Source organism: Asterias rubens, chromosome 15 (genome assembly GCF_902459465.1).
Source record: "Asterias rubens chromosome 15, eAstRub1.3, whole genome shotgun sequence".
NCBI lineage: Eukaryota > Metazoa > Echinodermata > Asteroidea > Forcipulatida > Asteriidae > Asterias > Asterias rubens.
Window position 1 is genome coordinate 11414037 of NC_047076.1, and position 10590 is coordinate 11424626.

Sequence of the window (10590 nt, forward strand, 5' to 3'; positions counted from 1 at the left end):
CAAATACCAATGCGCAAGCGCAGACTGTTGAATGAGGTGCATTGTGGGATAGATATGGATCAAATTTTGATACCAGCAAGACCACAATGCACCTAATTCCAAGCTTTACGCGCGCGCCCCGGTATTTGCGATAAGGTCTATAGACCTTTTCGCAAATTAATACCATTGCGCAAGCGCAGACTGTTGAATGAGGTGCATTGTGGGATATATTTGGATCAAATTTGGATACCAGCAAGACCACAATGCACCTAATTCCAAGCTTTACGCGCGCGCCCCGGTATTTGCGAAAAGGTCTATAAGGTCTATTGTATTGTTTAGTTAAATTGTTGCTTTCTCTTGTATAAATTTGTTTATTTGTTTTGTAAAGCGCATTGAGAGTATATGCAGTACTGAATTGCGCTATATAAGCATTTCTTATTATTATTATTATTATTATTATTATTATTATTATTATTATTATTATTATTATTATTATTATTATTATTATTATTATTATTATTATTATTATTATTATTATTATTATTATTATTATTGTGTGCTTTGATTTTGTCTAAGGGGAAATTTAAAATGCTAAGACAGTCTTTGCTTTGGTTACATGTTGGTGGCTACCGTCAAGATTGTAATCAGTCTACAAAACTCAAGCGGTTGTTACACAGTTACCGTTCCGCATCGGCGAACGTGAAGGGAACCAACTTGGCAGTTCATCCGTCACGGCTCAGTGCTTGACGCCCCATAAAGCTTCAAAGAGCAATGGATAATTTGATACTATCCGAGTTTTATATTTGCATTGTTGCACACTGTATGCTTCATACACTAACCTGTGAGAATCTCATTTCAAAAGGTGGCGACTTGGAGATATTATTTAGCTGCATGCTATGCGAGCAAATAACGTGAATGTGATTTGTCGGAAGTTTGTTTTACTCATTTCTCAAAAACTACAGCACCTCAGCAAGTAATATTTTAAAGGTAGTGGACACTATTGGTAAATACTCAAAATAATTATTAGCATAAAACCTCACTTAGTTACGAGTAATGGGGAGAGGTTGATACTATAAAACAGTGTGAGAAACGGCTCCCCTTGAAGTGATGCAGTTTCGAGAAAGAAGTAATTTTCCACGAATTTGATTTCGAGACCTCAGATTTAGAATTTGAGGTCTCAAAATCAAGCATCTAGCTTAAAAGCACAGAACTCCGTGTGACAAGGGTGTGTTGCTTTCATAGCTATCTTGGAACCTCGACCACCAATTGAGCTCAAATTTTCACAGGTTTGTTACTTTATGCATAATGTTGAGATACAACAAGTGAGAAGACTGGTCTTTGACAGATACCAAGTGTCCACTGTCTATAAGAGAAGCTTTCTACCCTCATTATCTTCAAACTGTGTGAATTATTGTAAATCTGTGGACATTGTGTTTTGTATCCTACAAAAAGTACCCAGACCCTTTAAGAATGTTTGGTGTGACGATCATGGTCAATTTCTTGAAGATGACTTAAGCACACTTGTCGAAACGTCTCAACGTCATCATTTATCAAATGAGATGTTTCCTTACTGTCATTGCAAACCTTAACAATTACAATCAATGCCATCTCTGTGGATACAGGTCTGTGACTTAACTTGACCTTACGACGGAATAAAAATAGTATGCAGGCTTGAAATATTATTTGCAGTTAGTGAGAAAAACATGTTTCATCTTTTAATAAGGGATCTGCGAACAGATGGTAGTCCTTGATTTAATATATTAAGATGTTTGTTATTCCGTAATGGCAAGTGACTAAGACTTTTATTTAACATCTTCAGCCCTTGTGCGTGTACAGAATTAACAAAGAGTAAACCATGATTCAGAAACAGAAAGTAATAAAGACTATACTTCGGACAAATAAACCTATATCTTCTAGATCAACAAAACGGAGAAGACGGAAATTAGAAAAGTTGTGTAAATTACACACTAGCGTGTAAACTTAAACCTTTCGGATGTATTTGACTGATTCCAAATTGAATAAATTGGGAGGAGAAAACGCATGTGGGAGTTCAGCTGTTTCAGGAACTTTGTGTTTGTTTTTTGACTGCGAGTTGACCCGGCCCAAACCCCATTGTACAGAGTAAACCTACATTAAAATAAACTTGAAGTAGAAGAACAAAGCCTTTTTTTACACAAAATAATATCAAATAATGTTAGAACATTTTTGTTAAACAAATATTTTTTTCTTTGTTAGTTTTTATTTATGTTTATTTTGATTTATTGGTTTTTTTGGCGAAGGAGACAAAACAAAACATTTCTTTAAAAAAAAAAATAGCAAAGGGGAAATTACAAATTTAAGTAATGTTTATGAGAGAAAACACACATACGGAGGATAGGACTGACGACCCGGTTCACATTCGAAGCTCCAGACCAAAGTGGGAATCAAACCCAAATCTCAAAGGGAAACTGGATCTCAGAAAAGTCCAAATAGAAAGCTTTGGAAAATGCCGGAACCAATTATCTGGGCCCAATTTCACAAAGCTGCTAAGGGCAACAATTTGCTTAGCATGAAATATCTTCCTTGATAAAAACAGGATTACCAACAAAATTTTAAATTGTTGCATATTGCTTGTTACTGGCATCCAGCTGTTGTTTGCTTATCCCGAAAATCACGTGGAAATTGGGTTGTAATCCTGTTTATATCAAGGAAAAGGTGTCATGCTTAGCATGCTTAGTGTGCTTAGCAGCTCTATGAAATTGGGCCCTGATCAGATACCCCCACTCTATGAGTCACTGATGCATAAATCGCACTTTTCCAGTAAGTCAATTAGAGCTGCACTGGCTCTTAATAAATATGGGGAATAGTGTTTAATTATTTACTAAAATAAAATCCACCACAGCCTAATGCTTGCCTCTCGAAACACCTTTTGGTCCGTACTGCGTATTGCATTAAATTCGATCGTCCTTTTACAGAATGTGATCATTTGGTTTACCCATTGATTTAAAAGTGCATTAGTGGGGTTACTAGACGAAAAGATCACCACAAAGCTAAAAGGTAGACTACCCATTGATAATAGTGTTTAAAGGCAGTGGACACTATTGGTAATTACTCAAAATAATTATCATCATAAAAACTTTCTTCATTACGAGTAATGGGAAGAGGTTGATAGTATAAAACATTGTGAGAAACAGCTCCCTCTGAAGTGACGTAGTTGTCGAGAAAGAAGTAATTTTCCACGAATTTGATTTCGAGACCTCAAGTTTAGAACTTGAGGTCTCGAAATCAACCATCTAAACGCACACAACTTCGAGTGACAAGGGTGATTTTTTTTCTTACATTATTATCTCGCAAGTTCGATGACCGATTGAGCTCAAATTTTCACAGGTTTGTTATTTCATGCATATGTTGAGATACACCAAGTGAGAAGACTGGTGTTCCAGTTGTGTCCACTGTCTTTAAACGACAGTTGCATAATTTACAGAAATAAAATGGTTCTTGTAAAAACTTCATTATAAATAGTTGTGTACATGTATCCTTACAAATTCTGTATAATAAAACTCAAACGATTTGGGTAGGGCCCAAGTGTAGGGCCTACTTTTTGTACGACATTAAACATACTAGGTTTAAAGATAATGATGGTAGAAAGCTTCCCCGAAAGCACTACTTGCTGGGGTGCTGTAGTTTTTGAGAAATGAGTAATGCTAACATTTTCTGAAAATAGTTTGTTTTTTTCCATGACACGAAAATTATGTCAGCATGTACAACGGACTAACCCGAATCTCCTGAAGATTTTGCTCCATAATTTTGCTCTTTTTTTTCTCGACTAACAAAGCGTAAACTTCTACACCATGTTAATTATATTAGGGGGCCTACAACATATATTTCATGTTGGGTACGAATTCATATCTAACCAAACACTTGATCGCTACGTCAAAACCCTTAAAACAACTTTGGAACAACGGAGAAACAATCCCAAAATGTATATTTGAAAATTTGTGTTTATATCATTATTTTTTATAGAAACACAAGTTTTAATGTGTTTGTGTTTAATGAGAATGAAATCAATTATACAGTCGACACTGTCGGTGAGAGACGGCGATTATAAAGAAACCGTCGACCGCGAGTTCATGCCCCATTGAGTTCTTTGAGCACGGGTCGGAACCGCATGACACTTAAAGCTCGGGCGTAAATTGCACCTGGTAAAACAACTCTTTACTGTAATTGATTAACTGAGTAGAATGTGTAATATTTGCATCCTAGGGGCAGTTGTTAGCATCTTACAAGAGAGGCATTAATTGTTTTGGGGAATATAATTTGTATCGCTTCCTCCCTTACAAATAGGTATAATTATCAAACTAATCGCTTTAATTAAGTTATGTATTAAAGGAGCGATTGTAACGTGCTTTAATTTATTCTACGGTCCTTAAACTTATAAGCCCGTGACCAAATGCACATTTCACGCACTTGACATCTGTGGTTATTTTTAGGGGGGGTAGGCCTATTGGGACTAAAATTTGTAGTCGAACCAGAATCGGCTATATTATTTTTCAAACGACCAGGCACCATGGCCATATTTAAACTTTTCAGTACAATATATTTTACGAAGATTTCAAAGACAGCGTGATAGGATAATAAAGCTGCTGAGTGTGACAAGACTAGCCTTCACAGTTGGTGTATATATCTCAACATGCATAAAATAACAAACCTGTGAAAATTTGAGCTCAATCGGTTGTCGAAGTTACGAGATAACAATGAAAGAAAAAACACCCTTGTCACACGAAGTTGTGTGCGTTTAGATGGTTGATTCTAGACCTCAAGTTCTAAACTTGAGGTATCGAAATCAAATTCGTGGAAAATCACTTCTTTCTCGAAAACTACGCAAATTCAGAGGGAACCGTTTCTCACAATGTTTTATACTATCAACCTCTCCCCAATACTCGTTACCAAGTGAGGTTTTATACTAATAATTATTTTGAGTAATTACCAATAGTGTCCACTGCCTTTAAGAGTGTGTGTTGCTAACGTGCTCGTAATATTTTTACAAGCATTTTTAGATTCGGTTTCAAATAAACAGTAATGTTTACATGTCTATGATATCTCGAGAGGATTTATCTAACCTCCAGTTAATTGTCTGCTGATGTTCGTCTCGAAGGACTTTTTTAGTTGTAGTATTTTCTGTTTTAGTTGTGTTGTTTGCTTTTAATTAGTACTATTTCATTTATTATTAAACCGAAAGCCCTTGACAATGTTTAAAATTACTAAGCTATTACTGTTGTAGTTGACTAAATCACCATAGAGGAACAGCTAGATGAAGTAATGAGATAACAAGCTACATGAAGGAAGCTATATAATAAATGAAACACAATTATGAGTTGACAAAGATGTGCAAACCTATTCTAACTGCCATTACCATGGGCGCCGCCATCTTGAAAATGGGGTATGCTTGCCCCATTTACCGTACAGTAAGACAAAACTGGGGTCTGAATACCACCAGCGTTTATCTCAACATTTCGTAGCAACATTGGAAAAGTTTCCGTATGGCGCCACCACTTTTTCATTCGATATGAAATAATATAGTATCTAATTTACCTCAATGAGATATCCCTTTTTGTAAAAATGAGTAAAAAAGTGGTGGCGCCATACGGAAAGTTATCCGCAACATTTCCTTTGGGTTTTGATTATCAAATTGACACGAAATCTTGAAAGTTTACTTACAGTTCTGGGGAGTTTTCGACATCTTCTCATCATCTTTTCAGTTCAAACACAAGCGAGACGGTCAGTCATGAAGGTCCAATGGCGGAGACAGACAGCGAACCTCTCAGTCAAATACACACAACACTTGTGGCATGCATGAGTGAACACAACTATTTTATTAACCAAGCAACTATGCAAATTCGTGCAACACCACCCGCCATTATGTACAATTAGAAAAACTAACATTACCTAACATTCCTAACTTGTGGTAATACTTCTGAATAATTTGAAGTGTCATACTATTAAATCTATCATGATCTATCTAATGGCTTACCGGTATGCAAGCACATTTTAGCTAATTATTCGTTAAGGTGTTTTTTGCAAAAACTTGTGAACACCTTAATAATAATATAATAATGGACACTTAATAAAGCGCCGGTGTCCGCCGCAAGCGGCGCTCATGGCGCTACTCTACAAAGGAACAACAAGCAATGAAAGTAGCAAACAACAAAATAAGAAAAAAATAAACTTAACAAAAAGCTTCTCTATGAAAATGAATTTTTAAACTGTTCTTGAATGTGTTGAGTGATTTAGAGAGTTTTACAGTGTCCGGGAGGGAGTTCCAAAGCTTTGGTGCTGCGCTTTGAAAACTTCTCTCCCCCCATACATGTTTAGTTGTTTTTTCCTGGAGGAATTTGTGTTTTGTAGACCGTAAGCCACGATGTCCTGGGGTGTATATCTGCAGAAGATCACTTAAATATGCTGGGGCATCACCTTGCAAGATCTTGAAAATAATGAGGCACAGTTTATATTTAACCCTTTGTTGGATGGGGAGCCAGTGCAAGCCGGCTAGCACTGGTGTGATGTGTTCCGTTTTCTTGGTGTAAGTGATCATCCTTGCTGCAATATTCTGTAATCGTTGAAGGCGAGAGAGTTGCGTATTGTTAATTCCGTATAAGAGCGAGTTGCACACCCTATGACTCATAACACCCTATGACGCATTATCCAGTAATTATTTGTAACTTTGTCGTTATATTTGAAATTGACCTATAAATAAAAACAATTAATAAATACGACTCGAGGATTTGGAATATCCGGTTAATTGGAAAGACTTTCAACATTATTATTGTGTACAAAAGTACTGCGCTTTCACAGTGTAAGAATAAATATCGGAGCCAACAAATTAAAAAAAAAAAAAACCAATTGTTTATGTATTTTGTTTTATATATTTATTTACTTGTCGGTTTACTTTTGATCAAACAACCACTGAAAAGGTTATTGCTCTGAAAAACAAGTATGAAATCAACATTACAAGGTGTACGTTTTCTGACGGTCTATTGGCTGCATATCTGGTAGGTGTGGGGGATTTGCATTTTCCTCATAGAAGTGGCCCTCACCAGAGGAAAATTGCTGTTTCCCTTCCAGAGGAAAGTTCAACGCACTCGAATGTTCTTGTATTTTTTTGTCTAGGAAAATTATAAAATAAATGGTGACAATGGGGCAGCACAGGATCAAATTTAACAAACTATGTTCCAAGGGGAGTTGATTAGCCTTTTTGAGATAAGGTGCCAACTATATAAGTGCACTGGGCCCGATTTCATGGCTCTGCTTACCGCCGAATTCTGCGCTTACGATCGCCATTCCCCGCTTACGTGCAAGTACCATAGATATAGAATATTATTTTAATTCTATATCTATGGAAAGTACCGAATTTCTGCGCTAGCGCGGAGTACGCACGCGCAGAAGCCGAAATTCGCCGCTAACCCGTGAAATACGCTTGCCGTTAGCACATAATTCCCTGCTTCCGTAAGCGCCGATTACGGGCTTATTGTTAGCAGAGCCATGACATTGAGCCCTGTTTGATGTGGGTGTGTACAGACAGAATTACCATAAACCTTAAAGCCATTATACACTTTCGGTACAGAAAAAAAATTAAAAGTTCACAGATTTACAAATAATTTACAGGGTTTACAGAAGGTAATGGTGAAAGACTTCTCTTCAAATATTATTCCATGAAATGGTTTACTTTTTCAGAAAACATTAAAACAATTATCAATACTCAATTTTCACAGGGTTGTTATTTTATATATAAGTTGTGGTACACGAAGTGTGGGCCTTGGACAATACTGTTTACCGAAAGTGTCCAATGGCTTTATGGTGTTAGGATGTCCACCATATTCCAAAATGGCTTATTACGGGGTTTTTTACACGGCGTCTTGATATCTACGAGCATCGCCAGTAATAATAAGATCTGTACAGCAATATCTAACGTGCAGACAGACACCACGAACATACAACAAATCCCAAATGGCAACCGGCATTTCGCCCCCGTTTCGACTGTAAAACTCCCACGGGCTCACAGTGTCGAATGATCACACGGCACAATAGCGCACCATGCGGACAGAGTCAAGGGTGTTTTGGCTAGAAGTAACGGCGACAAACAGCGAGTCAAACTCGCCACTCTCGGTCATCCTCAGTGTAACAAGTACACTTCACAATCCAATATAAAAGTTCCGAAAATGATACAAGATTAGCGTGAATTGTTCTGTTTTTTTTTTTTTTTTTGATAGCCATTTTCCCCAGGAATGTCCCACAGTCAATACCATCATGATGAAGAGCAATGGAGAGCTTTTGATATTATACAAAATTCTATCAAGCGACCTCGAGGGAGTGAGTTTTTAGAGAAAAGGGTAAATTTTCACCAACTAATTTGAATCCAAAATGGGCTTTTGGTAAGCGACCCTCAAAGGATGTAGTTTTAGAGAAAGATGTATTTTTTCCACATAATAAATTGAATGAGAGAAACGCTTTCGACATGGGTGCTTTCAGAGGCCTGAGAAATTAAGGCTTCAGACAATCAATTGAGCCAATTTTTTCAAAGCTTTGTTTGTAAATGCATGTATAAAACATTTTGCATCTGTTGGGATACACTTGTTACCAAAAAGTATATACTTCCTTTATATCTCATTTGAAAAATGTTATGCCAAAAAAATGGATAATGTGTGCCCCAGAAAAATGACTGCTACACTGACGATGATACATTTCGCTGTGGCATTTATGGCTTTATGTTTATAAGAGGGAAAAAAATCTCACCAAATGCTTGTTAAAAAGCACGCAAGACTGGAAAACACGCATCTCATTTTTGGAAATCCAGTATTTTAACAGGATTTTCCAGAATGGGAACAAAAACCATACTTGGTAACCGGCATTACATATGCTACCACATGATCTTGCCTAATGCCAGTTAAATAAATGAAATCTGAAGATTGCTCCAGAAAATCTGTGCCAAACTAACAATCAACACAAAGAAATATGGTCAAAAATAGTTCTCAATTATGACAGCTCCGCAGTTACAATCGATGATGACTTCTTATAGGTTTTTAAAGCTCGCATAATATTGTGGTAGTCGGTGAATACCTGAACAAATCATGGGAGTATATTTGCCCTGGAAGCCGTCTGCAAGACCCAACCTTTACCAAGAGCACGATTTCTGCATAGAAGGTTTAATTTAATAACAAACAATTGTAACATTACGAAAAGCACGACAAAGGTGGGGTCTCACTGAAGAACAGACACGCCGTTCGGTTGCAATCTGATCCCGGCGTGGTCACCTTACAGAGGGGCCCGGCTAAAAAAACTCATTTGCTTTGCTACCACTCCCAGATTATCCCGCCCTGCTCATCCGAAAACTATCGCTGTCCGATGCGGTCCCTGAAGTCCAACCTCATCACCCGCAGCAACTTAAATTCAGATTCTTTCAAATTTGTGGATGAAAGAAAAACTAAAGCATATTCTACCTACTTCCGTCATATAAGGTGTGCCTAACTGGTATTAATTTCATCTCTTTTTTTTTTACGGCTTACAAAAATACTTTTCATTCGGCATGGAAGTAACGGGATAACACTGACTTCTTTTCTTACTTTTATTTTTATTCCTTTGTTGGTCATGAGAGTTCTTTTTCACAGGACAGGCTTATGTTACAGTTGTACTTAGTGGAGTTTTATCAATGGTGTTTTGAATGATTAAAAATGTGTACTTTTCCCGCGTGTTCTGGGTTCATTAAAATTACCCTTCTTTATTTAGCGAGAGCAACAGTGGCGATTTTTCGTAAAGCCCGAGAGTGCACGTTTTATTCCATTACTTCGAAGTCTCGAGCTCATTAAACCACTGCCTATCTTAAAGGAACATTACAGAATTGGTTGTTGCTAACAAAACAGTTGCTGGCAGTGTAAGCACTTTATGTAATCCACTATGTACATAAACTGACAAACCTGTAGAAGTTTGAGATCGATCGGCCATCTGGGTCACGAGAGAATAGTGAAAAACCGATAACAAATTTTGCATTATATCGATGCCAAAATTAAAATTAATGAAACGCTCACTGAGCGATAAACTCCAAACGCGAAGTTAGATTATTTATTTCTCATCAAATATGACATTTCAGACAAAAATATTTTAAGGGATGTTTTCAACTATCATTATCATTAGACCGTGTAAGTTTTATGTAAATCTGTGATCTTCACGATTTTTGTTTCTTACCAATTCTGTAACGTTCCGACAATGATAACACAATTGGTCATCGAAATTGCAAGAGAATAATGAGAGAAAAACACCCATGTTGCATTACTTTGTGGTCTACCAGATGCATGATAAAAGGCTTTAGCTGAAGTAATTTTTTATTTTGTGCGAAAATTACCTCTTTCTCAAAAACTACGCTACCTGAGAGGAAGTCGTTTCTCATTCTAAATGTGTTATGGGCCTGCCATCAACAGCTCTACATTGGTAAGTATAATTTTTTTTTTGCAACAACTATTTGAAGTAATTACCAATAGTGTCCAGTGCCTTAAAGCACAGCAGCCAAATGCCAGTAAACTGTCTATAAGTTCTCATTGTGCAGAACGTGAATGATGCAAACCTTTTGTGAACGCACACACG